This window comes from Triticum aestivum, chromosome 7B (genome assembly GCF_018294505.1).
Source record: "Triticum aestivum cultivar Chinese Spring chromosome 7B, IWGSC CS RefSeq v2.1, whole genome shotgun sequence".
Classification (NCBI taxonomy): Eukaryota; Viridiplantae; Streptophyta; class Magnoliopsida; order Poales; family Poaceae; genus Triticum; species Triticum aestivum.
This window is the reverse complement of record NC_057813.1, coordinates 675,305,513-675,316,796: the sequence shown is the minus strand read 5'-3', so window position 1 is coordinate 675,316,796 and position 11,284 is coordinate 675,305,513. Positions and strand designations below refer to the sequence as shown.

The following is an 11,284-nucleotide window of genomic DNA, read 5'->3' as shown; positions in this document are numbered from 1 at the left end:
CTCTCTGTACCCAGATTCTCTGACTGCAAGGCGACTTTTTAAGTAATCTTGAATTAATGTATGATATAGGGAACATACCTGAAACTGAAGGATTAGAGAAGAACAAAAAGGATCTCATGAATTATTTCTGTTTGCAACAACTAATTTTGAATATTAATATGTAGCAGAACAAGACAGTGAGCAATCCGAGTTGTGAGAGAAAATATCTATTTGCTTTCTTCTTTGACTAATTAATATCATTCAGAGTAGATGATGCAAGCAATCAACATTCAGTTTTGACCATAACAGTACACTTGCTCAGAGTTTAAGCATGTGTAGTGTACAACTGCTCCATGATCAGCAACAGTTTCTTTCACTAATTTTCAGTGAACAGCAATCCATGATTTTTTTCCAGCTAAAACTATTGATGATTTTTTGTTGGGTGACCTATTAGATCTGGAATGGAAGCTCACATAAGTTGAGCTGATTTTTGTCCATATGAAAGCAGAGGACCATATGGTCTGTGGCCATTTCATCCATATGAAAGTAGAGGCACATTGTGGTGCTAGTTTGCTGGGTTTTGTCTCCGACCATCGTGTCGTGATGAATTTGCAGGTACCCCGAGAGGCCCTTGAGTTTGCCGGAATGTTGATTAACTTCTGTTCCGGCAAATTCGGGTACTCCATATGTCCTATTTTCAGCAAAGGTCATGCTGAAATTTTCCGTGAATTTTAGCATGACTTTGCTAAAAATAGGACATATGGGGTACTTGCAACTAATGCATGGGCCGGGGTATCTTAGTACTTAATTAAGTAGGATCAACTGCCCCTTTATTCTTGCTGCATTAAACCATAGGTGGCAATAGAGCCAAGTGATTAGGCCCAACTTAGAATTCTCCTTAGCATCGATAAACCCTAGATGATAAACCCAACATAGGTGGCAATAGAGCCAAGTGATTAGTGCCAAGTGATTAGGCCCAACCTAGGGTGTCTCGGCATCGATAAACCCTAAATGATGAAAACTTAACTTGGCTGCCCCGGATGCCTCGGTGTCGATGAGAACCTAAATGATGTATGCTTAGGCTTTTAGGGTGCCTCGGCGTCGACAAACCCTAAATGATGAAAGCTTAGGCTTTTAGGGTGCCTCGGTGTCGACAAACCCTAAATGATGAGACCATGATCTTGTTCCTTGACAATAACCAACTTTTTGACCAAATTTTTTTCCTATTTAGAGCGAAATATGGCCCACAACGATGAGGCCGGTGGTTCGGGCGGCAAGCAATTCTGGGAGCTGTCCCAGGAGATAGAGGAACAACCTCACCGCTATGAGGACGCCGCGGAAGACACTGATCCTGATTACACAACCCCTAGTGGCGTCGGGGATGACACCACTGATGGTGCCGCCGAGGATGCCACCACTGATGATGGCGGCGCACACACAGATGGCAGCCAACCGAAGAAGCAAAGGAAGGACCGGCGTCCGAATGCACTCCGCACCCTCAAGGAGGAATTCACTCAAGTGGACTCCGACGGGAATCCAACGGAGCCCAAACATATAGTCAAGGGGTACTCGGTTCAGCTCGGGTGCATTCTCTGGAGCACCGTCTCGATCAACACCGAGAACCTTAGGCATAAGGACCGAGGGAATTTGCGCAACCTCCTCTTCACGAAGCTGCACGAACGATACAAGTTCCCTGCCGAATTTGAAAACACACGCCTCTCAGGGAATAAAGTGAACAGTGCCACCCTCACGAAGATGAGCACGGCCCTGTCTACTTGGAGAAGTGCGGTGAAGAGAATGATTGGTAAAGGTGATAGTTATGAGAAGATCAAGGCGAAATATCCTTTGATGAGCGAAGATGAGTACAAGGAGTTCAAGATCAAGTGCTCGAGCAGTGCAACCTCCGAATCAAGTCAGTGGGGGAAAGAAATGCAGGAGTTGAACTTAGGGGAACACAAACTCGGTCCCGGCGGTTACAGAGTGGCGGAGCCTATATGGGACAAGGAGGACGCGGAGCGTGCCGAGCAAGGCCTACCGCCCCGCTTCGAGAAATACAGCGGTAACAAGCAGACCAGGAACTATGTCAGGGCCTGGTACAAGGAGGACCCGATAACAACGGAGCTTACCACAGATCCGAAGACCAGGGCGCTTGAGCTTGTTCTGGTAAGGAATACACCCCCGCGTAATTAGCTCCATATGGTTGCACTCTAATTAATCCCCAATATTTCTAAATGGTTCACGTTCCTTTCGCAGGACACTGAAAGCAGTAGCGCGGGGTCATATCAGAGCTCCCCTTTCGACACCCCTTTAAATAGGGCGTTGAACGTAACGAAAAACAAGGATAAGCTCACTAAGTCGACGTCAGCTGGTCGTGTGGCCGGAAAAGGCTTGTCCACAAAATGGGGGTCATACTATACCGCTGGTGTGCGGAAGGAGAAAAAGACCAGCTCGGAAAGCCAGACGCGCGAGGTTGAAGAACTCAAGGCACAAGTGGCGCGGATTCCGGAGCTTGTCCAAGAGCAAGTGGAACAACAACTAGGAACGAAGCTCAACGCCATGGTGCCTACGATGATTCATGGGCTGACGACGTGGACTTCGGGCGGCCAACAGGGTCCTCCCCCGGTTCCCAACTTCACGGCCAGCAACTCGCACAGCGCGCAGGCGGCGCCATTGGTGTCTCTGGCGGCGCCATTGGTGTCTCCGGCGGCGGTGCCATTGGTGTCTCCGGCGGAGGCGGTATTCGTGTCTCCGGCGTCGGCACAGGCATTGGAGCTTAATGCACCCAGGTGTACGCCGGCCGGCACCTCGCCAGCAAGCGCCCCCTCCGTCAGTTGCACGCCCGCCGTTGGTGGTGCCTCGACATTAGCCGAGCTCGACGGCATCACGGTAACTAAGCCTCTCGGCCGATGACTTCATCTCCTTGCCTTTGACTGGGCATCCCTGACGCCCTGTACATGTTTTCGCAGGGCACCGCCGACGTTCCTTGCACTCTTCTACACTTCGTGGGCGCCGAGTTGGTCGATGTCGCCAAGGGCAGAATCGTTCAACCGGGCAACCGCATGTTCCATGCTAATCCGATGGCACCCACAATGTATAGGGTTGAAGTGGTTCGGGTGCTGCCAGGCTGCGACGAGCTGTTACCTCCGATTCGACCCGCTGGGGCCGATGAAGAAGATGAGATGACCATCAGCGCCTGCGTAAACTGGCCCCTACTTTGGCCGAAGAGCCAGATTCGTTTGGGGGCGGGGGACACCACCCCACAGACAAGACCGCCAGTCGTGCCGGCGCCAAGCCATGGCAAGAACGCCGCAATGCTACCGGACCTGCCGGACATCCCTAGGCACAGGATCCGGACGGCCCTATGGCACAGGATCCGGACGGCGACGACAACGACGACGGTACATTTACCAAAGTTGATAAGTACTTTGCCGAACATGGGTACACTGACGAGTTCTGTGGGCCTCTTTCTCAAGAACCCAACCAAGACGACCGCGATCTAGCCGGTACGACGGAGAAATCCAATTGCAACAGGCGTCGTCTGGCGTTCAGTTCTCAGGACACGCCTCCAGCTCCCGCCTTCACCGAGCCTCAGATAGCTGAGGTGAGAAATATTATCAGCCCCAGCACGCTCAAGAAGGCGGTCTATGAGCAGAACTCGGTCCCATTACAGGAGATCAAGAAGAAGGGACGGAAGCGAAAGACTAACAAGGGCGCCGGTGCGAGCCAGCCGACACCGAGTTCGATCCGTGCTCAGGACGGGCCACCTTCACCTAAGGATATCTCGAGGAGGGTGCATGTGGCGGGTAGGGCGATGCTACCGCCAAATATGCTGAATGCTGCAACCGGTGCTATGCGGAGTCGGCACGACAGTGTTCTTTCTTTGGAGAAGTGGCGTCTCAGAGAGAATGATGTGGCATACCCGGTTTTCGTTGCCAAGGTGCCAGAGGGCAAGGGCTTTGTGGATGGCGACATCGGGGGTACGATCATCCTGCGGTTTGATGACATCTTTGCTATGTTTAACCTTCATCCGCTGCACTACACCTTCGTTCAGCTGTTTTCGCTGAGTATGGAGATGCGGATCATTAGAGACAAGACCCTGGACATCGTGATAGTCGACCCCTTCTACATGCGTGCCAAGCACTTGAGCAGCGCTGGGGACCGCCAAGTTGCGAGTTCACACCTCGAAGGCGTCATTCTGGCAAACCCAGATAAGGATAACTTCCTTGTGGCTTACTTTCCCGAGTAAGTCATCCCTTAACCGCCCCGTAACATATGATTTCTTAGATTTCGGTCGTTCTTTTTTTTCTAACATTCCGTGTTCTGTGCAGTGACACACATTGCACACTCATCCTCTTAAGCCCGAAATATTCCATGGCCACGTATTTCGACCCGAACCGTAACTCCAAGATAGACTACACAAATGTCAAGAAAGTTCTTGATGATGTTCTCCTCGGCTACGCCAAATCTGGAGGCACCTTCACCAGGGCAGTTCGTAAGTACGGCAAGCACACCTTCTCACACAATACGAATTTCTGCTGCGTCAAGCAGCCGCCTGGCGGTCAGAAGGATGCCTACTACGCCCTCCATCACATGCGGGCGATCGTAAGGGACCATCATCAACTTCTGCTACCAGATAGTCTCAAAGATTGGGCCGCGAGGTTGTCGGCAACCCAGGACGCGGACCTCAGACAAGAATTCTTTCGCATCCAGTCGGAGTTTGCGGACATCATCCATCAAGATGTCCTTCATACCTCGGGGCAGTTCTACCTCAGATATCAACCGTCCAACAATGAGATAGATGGAACGCTACAAATGCAGGGTGACAACGACCGTGATTTCATGACCATCACGACAGACGACGGCTTCATCCACGCTCCTGTCCGATGAGTCGAGTCGAAAGTAGTGATGTGTAGTTCTGAAACATTGATTGGCTCATGTTGTAATTAAACTTTAATGAATTCGTATGTCTCTTTGGTTTGGACAGTCATTCAACTTAGATGTAATCGATGCTATTTATTAGTAGGATCATGAATCGTGCTATTTATGTCTTGCTTTTCTCTTCCGATCCTTTTGTTGCATACTTACATATTGCTTATGTATTATCTATTGTCTGTTGTTTGGCTTGTGCATAGAGATGTCGTCGTATGTCGTGTACAAGGGTAAGGTTCCCGGAGTCTACGACGACTGGGAGGAGTGTCGGAGACAGGTTCACCGTTTCAGCGGTAACAGTTACAAACGGTACACCACTAGGGCGGAGGCCGAATCTAGATACGCCCGCTATCTAGCGGGAGAGAGGAGGGAGCGTCGGAGGAACCGGATGAAGACCAATTTGATCGCGATGATGCTCATCGTGATGACCACAGCTCTCTTTTATGTGATGGTAGTTTAGATGATCGATATCGACTTGTAATGTGAAGACAAACTCGATACTCGCGGTCTTGAGACTTGTAATTTTTTATCTTTTTTCGGTTTTTTGAATTCGGAGACTAATATGATGAATTGTATTCGGAGACTAATCTTCTATTGTATTCGATGAATCTGCTGTTGCTGTGTGCTGCTGTCTATATTCTGTCCAATAATATATTTTGTAACCTGTGCAAAAATCAGAAAAGCAAAAAAAAACAAATATTCATACTAATGGCGCGTCAAGGCAGAGTGCGCCATTACTATGCCAAAGGATACTAATGGCGCATCAAGACAGAGTGCGCCATTAGTATGACAAAGCACATGGTTACATATGGCCCCCCGGGAGGCATACTAATGGCGCATGGTGTTACATACTAATGGTGCACTGCTTGGTGCGCCATTAGTATACCAGATACTAATGGCGCATATACTAATGGCGCACCAGTGGTGCGCCATTAGTAAAAAATTCTAGTGGCGTGCTACTAATGGCGCACCGGCAGTGCGCAATTAGTAGGCAAAACCAGTGCGCCATTAGTAGGCCTTTTCCTAGTAGTGTGTCAGCCGATTCCAGAAGGATATGTCAGGGTGATGGTGGATGAAATAACGAAGGGATTTGAGGACCTCCAGCTTGACTACCCTACCGGTGAAGGGGAGACTAGGCTGGGTTCTGCTCTGAAGACTCCATGCCTATGGCGGAAGGAGCTCATCAACCTTCCGAACTAGACGCCTCCACCTCCTCCTCCCCCTCCGGCGAGTCAGGGCACTCCGCCTCCTCCACCGCCTCCTCCTCCGGCGAGTGTCGATCAGGGCACTGGACCTCCTTCTCCGGCGCGTGGCGGCACTCCGCCTCCTTCTTCGCCTGCGCCGGCGCGCCCGAGCAGCCAGCAGCCTCCTCCTTCTCCGCCACGTGGTGGCACTCCGCCTCCTTCTCCACCTGCGCCGGCATGCCCGAGCAACTAGCAGCCTCCTCCTTCTTCGGCGCGTGATGGCACTCCGCCTCCTTCTCCGCCCGCGTCGGCGCGCCCGAGCAGCCAGCACCTTCCTCCTTCTCCGCCTCGCCAGCAAGGGCGGAAGAGACCCACCGCCGCCCTGGCTGCTCCGGCGCGTCGTGGTCCTTCTCGTCCGCCTCGTAAGCAAGCACGAAAGAAGACAGGCACCATAGCCGCTCCGTCTGCTCAGGCGTCTAGCAGTACAGCAGCCAGCAGATGCGAGAGGCAATACAGATACGGTCCACCTCTCAAGCCTCTAGAGAAGTTACCGTACGAGAGGACCGAGGAGGAAAACGAGACGATCGTGCGGGCCCACGTGAAGGACTTATTTGAAGGGGTGAAAGCAAAGAGACATCCACCTCCGGAGGAGAAGGTAGATCCGGTGAAAGCAAAGCGCACTATCGATGCCCTGAGGAAACCACCAAAGTCTTCGCCGAGAACCAACTATCAGCGCATTACTAAACAGACATATCTCGAAGCCCAGCGGTCGGGAAGTAATGTCAGTGATAAAAGGTTAAAAGAACGAGCAGCTGGGAAAAAAATTGCCCAGCTCGGCGAACAAGCACAGCAATCGTGCCCCCCGCTCAATGTGTCTAATGCTCCGGGGACGGTGGCCGGTTATGGCAATCTTGCAGATTACCTGCCTGGCGATCAACTTCCTAATTTCTTGGAGGTGGACGAACACAAATACGAGTACGGGAAGCCTCTCATCAAAGATGAAAAATCTCTGACAACTATGATGCGAAGATTCCATAATTAGTACATGAAAACCTGCAGAGAATCTGGGGGGATGAATGCTTTCTGAATATTAAAGAGGAGCATGACCTCGTTGCAACTGATATGTTGACTATTCCATTTGATGAGTTCTTCGCGTTCTTCAATCAAAAGACCCTCAATAAACTAATGGTCTTTTGCTACTGTCTGTAAGTACTATTTCTGTCATTAAGTCTCTATATATAACTCAGCTCTTTCATTGCATGTATTTATAATTAATTATCCTCACTATATTATGCAGATTGAAGATCGTCGAGTGCAAAAAACAAGAAATGTATAATATTGGGTTCATTAACACAAATATCATAGATGAATTTCTGGTTAAAAAGCACCCCGCAGAGGCCGAGGAGAACTTGCTACAATCTTGATCAAAAATCAAAACAAAGATTTAATACTCTTTCCTTACAACTCCCAGTGAGTGTTACTGTCGTGTGCATATTCGGTTTCCCTTATTACTCAAGCGAGGTTATAGTAATGTAATTGATGAGTTATGCATGCGTGCGCAGGTACCACTATGTTCTTCTGGAGATTAAGCTTGAGCGGGGAGTAGTAAACGTCTTAGACTCGAGAAGAAAAGATCCCCAAACCTATGCGGACATGACTAAAATACTCAACAAGTAAGTTCAATCGATCATTTATCGCACCATATCGGCAACTTTTTGTTCATTTCCTGATATCTCAAGTAATAATATTTATTTTCTTTGTCTTGCAAGGTTTGAAAACAGTTCACCGTAGAAGTTCCGAGACTGCCGAAGGAGCTGCGATATACATACCCGAAAGTAAGTACTACTAGCTAGCTAGTTGCGCGCATCTCCCGTTGATTCTATAGCTGTACTTTCATCAATGCCATTTATAATGCTTCATTATCAGTTTGATTGACCTCTATTCTCATAAAGTGCTTGTGGCAGGAACAAGGGAATGATTTCTGTGGATACTACGTGTGCGAGTTCATCTACAACGCGACTTTGAAACATAAGCGGGGCTACTCTAAAAGACAATATGGAGTGTGTAAGCAATAATATTCACAATTTCATTTTATTACACCATCATTTCTGTTGAGTTTCATTCATATATGTATTAAACCCCTTCTTCAAATTAGATGTGGCAGATGCGGGATGAACTCCTAGAACAAGATCGCATGAAAGCAATTCAAGAGGAATTGGCGGGATTCTTTCTTGACCACGTCATCAATAAAGACGGAGAATATCATGCGGAAATTGATCTCAATTGTTAGGGGATTGTAAGAGATTTTACATATTGTATATGTATGTAGCCAGTAGCGTCGGATAGATAATACGAAAACTTGTTGTTCGGCCAATCTCTCGGAGAAGGAGAGGTCGATCGATCACTTCTCTCGGTATGCATGACGAACTTCTGTACTTAATGGTTCCCTTCATTTTCTTACTAGCTAGTGTGTCGAGGGCCTCTCTATGTACAGTACGTAGCGTCGACCAAGCACGGACATAAGAGAGGACACTTCTCTCTATTAATTAGCTAGCTAACACAATATATTAAACACCTAAATTAACCACCCAAAACCCCCAACCCCCCCCCCCTTCAAAAAAAACAAAAACCACGGTCACTGAAACGCTGACGCGTGGATGCCTTTTGGTCCCGGTTGGTGCCACCAACCAGGACCAAAGGCCCTCCTGCCTGGGCTCGGCGCACCGGCCACATGGAGGCACATCTGTCCCGGTTCGTGTTAGAACTGGGACTAAAGGGGAGAGGCATTAGTCACGACCCTTTAGTCCCGGTTCAAGAACCGGGACTAAAGGCCCTTACGAACCGGGACTGATGCCCCCTTTTCTACTAGTGAGTGGGTGGTAGCAAAAACATGGGTTGGTTCCAGCAAAAAAAAGAATGGTTGTAGCAAAATCTTGTTGTGGCGGCCATGGAGAGGAGCGCAAATCAGCTGCGGGCGGCCATGGCGACGAGCGCTAATTGCAACACCGGTTGCAGCTGTTCCCATCCACCAGGTGCAGCTCCCCTAGCGTGCTTCCTCCTCCATCAACCTCCAACCCGTGATCCGTCACACGGGGGCGTTGGGGAGCAGAGAAGGGAACGACCGACGAGTTCTACAAGATAAAAGGAGAAAGTCCTAGACGGAGAGAGGTGAAGAGAGGAGCAGGGGATGCCTCTCAGGTGGTGGGCTCGCCGGAGAAACCGCGGCACTGGCCGGAGCTAGGCAGATGGAAAGAGGCAAGCAGGGAATGGATATGCGCGAGATGCAGAGGCACATGAGAGGAGAAGCGAGCAGGGGGTAAAGGGATAAGAGGTGAGGGGATAAGAACGGCTGCGTGCGGGCTCTTGTGGCCGCGTACGTGGCGCTCGCGACCGGCCGAGCGTTCGGCCGGTGCGCCGAAGCGAAACGTTTACCTTGAGCAAAGGGAAATGTTTCGAGCCGGAGCGCCGGCCCAACGCTGGGCCGATCGCATGGCTCGCTCGCTTTACACAGTTTCCATACGCATCTAGGCGTGACGCAGTCAACCTTATCGTTTCGCACACACGATCGCTAGCCACTCGTTCCCCTTCTTCTTTCTTCGATCTCTCAGCCCATCACGCGCCCGCTACCTCCTCCTGCATCCGCCGCCATGGAGAAACTTCTTTGCTCCTATCTACCGTGAGACAACCTCTCCCCAATCACCTATCTCCTCCCTCCTTTCCCCCACATCTACCCACGTCGTCAGGCTGTGAGGCAGCCGGCTACGCGTGGAGACACACGGCGTGGCGAGCTCGAGGTGTTAACTGCGTGTGGAGACCTCGGTTGGAGATGCTGGACCGGCTGGGAAGCTGCAACCGGCAGGTGATTTTGCTGGAATTGGCTCTTTTTATTGCTACAACCGGCACTGGTGTTTTTCATGGTTGATTTATTTTTGCTGGAACTTGCTATTTTTTTTGCTACAATCGATTGTCCGAGTTTTTTTGCCGCTGAGATTTTTGCTGGAACCACCAGTAAGTTTTGCTGGAACTAACAAATCTTTTTGCTTCAACCAAGTACTGAAGTTTTCTGTTGCTTTCCCGCAAAAAAAAGAAGTTTTCTGTTGCTGGACATGGCCGTGCGAGACGACGGCGGCGAGCCAGAGAAGAGGATGCCAAGATGCTGCAACCATGGTGGCCGTATGCTGAAACCTGCATGTGTTCGAGCTGCATGTGCTACAACGACGATGCCATGCTAGAGGACGGAAGCTACAAGCTCGAAGGAGGAAAACCACCGGCGACGGGATCCTTTTTGTTTTTGCTGGAACCTTACATTGTTTTTGCTGTAAACATGCTTTTTGTTTGTTGGAACCATGTACTTTTTGGCTAGAGGAGGGCGACCAGCCGACCACCGGTGATCACGACGGCCACCGACAGGCGAGGCAAGCGGCCCAGGGTGGCCGGCGAGCTGGCTAGGTTTTGGGGAGATCAAGACTGCCTGTATCACAGGCGCCATGGCTATATTTTTCTTTTCTTAACGAATCAGTTGGGGAAGGAGAAGGTTATCATGCGGTCGTAATTGCACAAATCGTACGTGCGCGGTGCGACCGGCCGAAATTTCGGCCGGCGCACCGGCGCCTATCACTCGCCTTGAGCAAATCAGACCTGCGGCGCTGGGGTGGGTGCGGTTTAAAGTTGCCGGCATGGCTGCACGAACCGGCGATCTGATTTGCGAACAATTTGCAAGCAACTGTTCACGGGGGTCTGCCTCCGCTGCCGACCGGGCCGCGGACAGGAGCAATTAAGGTGTTCTTCTCCCGGCCAGGTCTTGCCTTAATACGCTTGCGGCCCACCGGGCCCGGAATGCATTTGCTCCATTTTTTTACCAGCACTTGCTGGGCCTAGTGTGTATTTCTTTGTTTATTATGGTGAGTAGCTGGGCCCAGCTAAGCTTAAAAAAACCCTGGGCCCAGCTGGGCCCGCATGAACGCATTGGAGAACATTCTGATTTCTCTCTTAAAAATGGGAACCCCAATCGAGTCGTGATGGCATTTTCTCAAAACAGAAAGAAAGAAGAAGAAGTAGTTCTCCATGTCCAGATCAGACATTTCTTAGCATCCACCTGGAAAGAGAGTGGGCGTTTGGCTCCCGGGAGTCATGGAGGCTTTCTTTTGAAAACAAATTAAAATTCAAACTTTTCAGCTTCAAAAAAATCTAAA

General features: G+C 50.1%; 1 long non-coding RNA gene across 1 annotated transcript; it reads left to right on the top strand.

The window, feature by feature from the left end:
* Positions 1-9,457: 9,457 nt before the first annotated feature.
* LOC123162518 (uncharacterized) lies at positions 9,458-10,636 on the top strand. Its single transcript, XR_006481329.1, has 2 exons — positions 9,458-9,951; positions 10,180-10,636. It is a non-coding gene; the product is annotated as an uncharacterized lncRNA (long non-coding RNA).
* Positions 10,637-11,284: the final 648 nt, after the last annotated feature.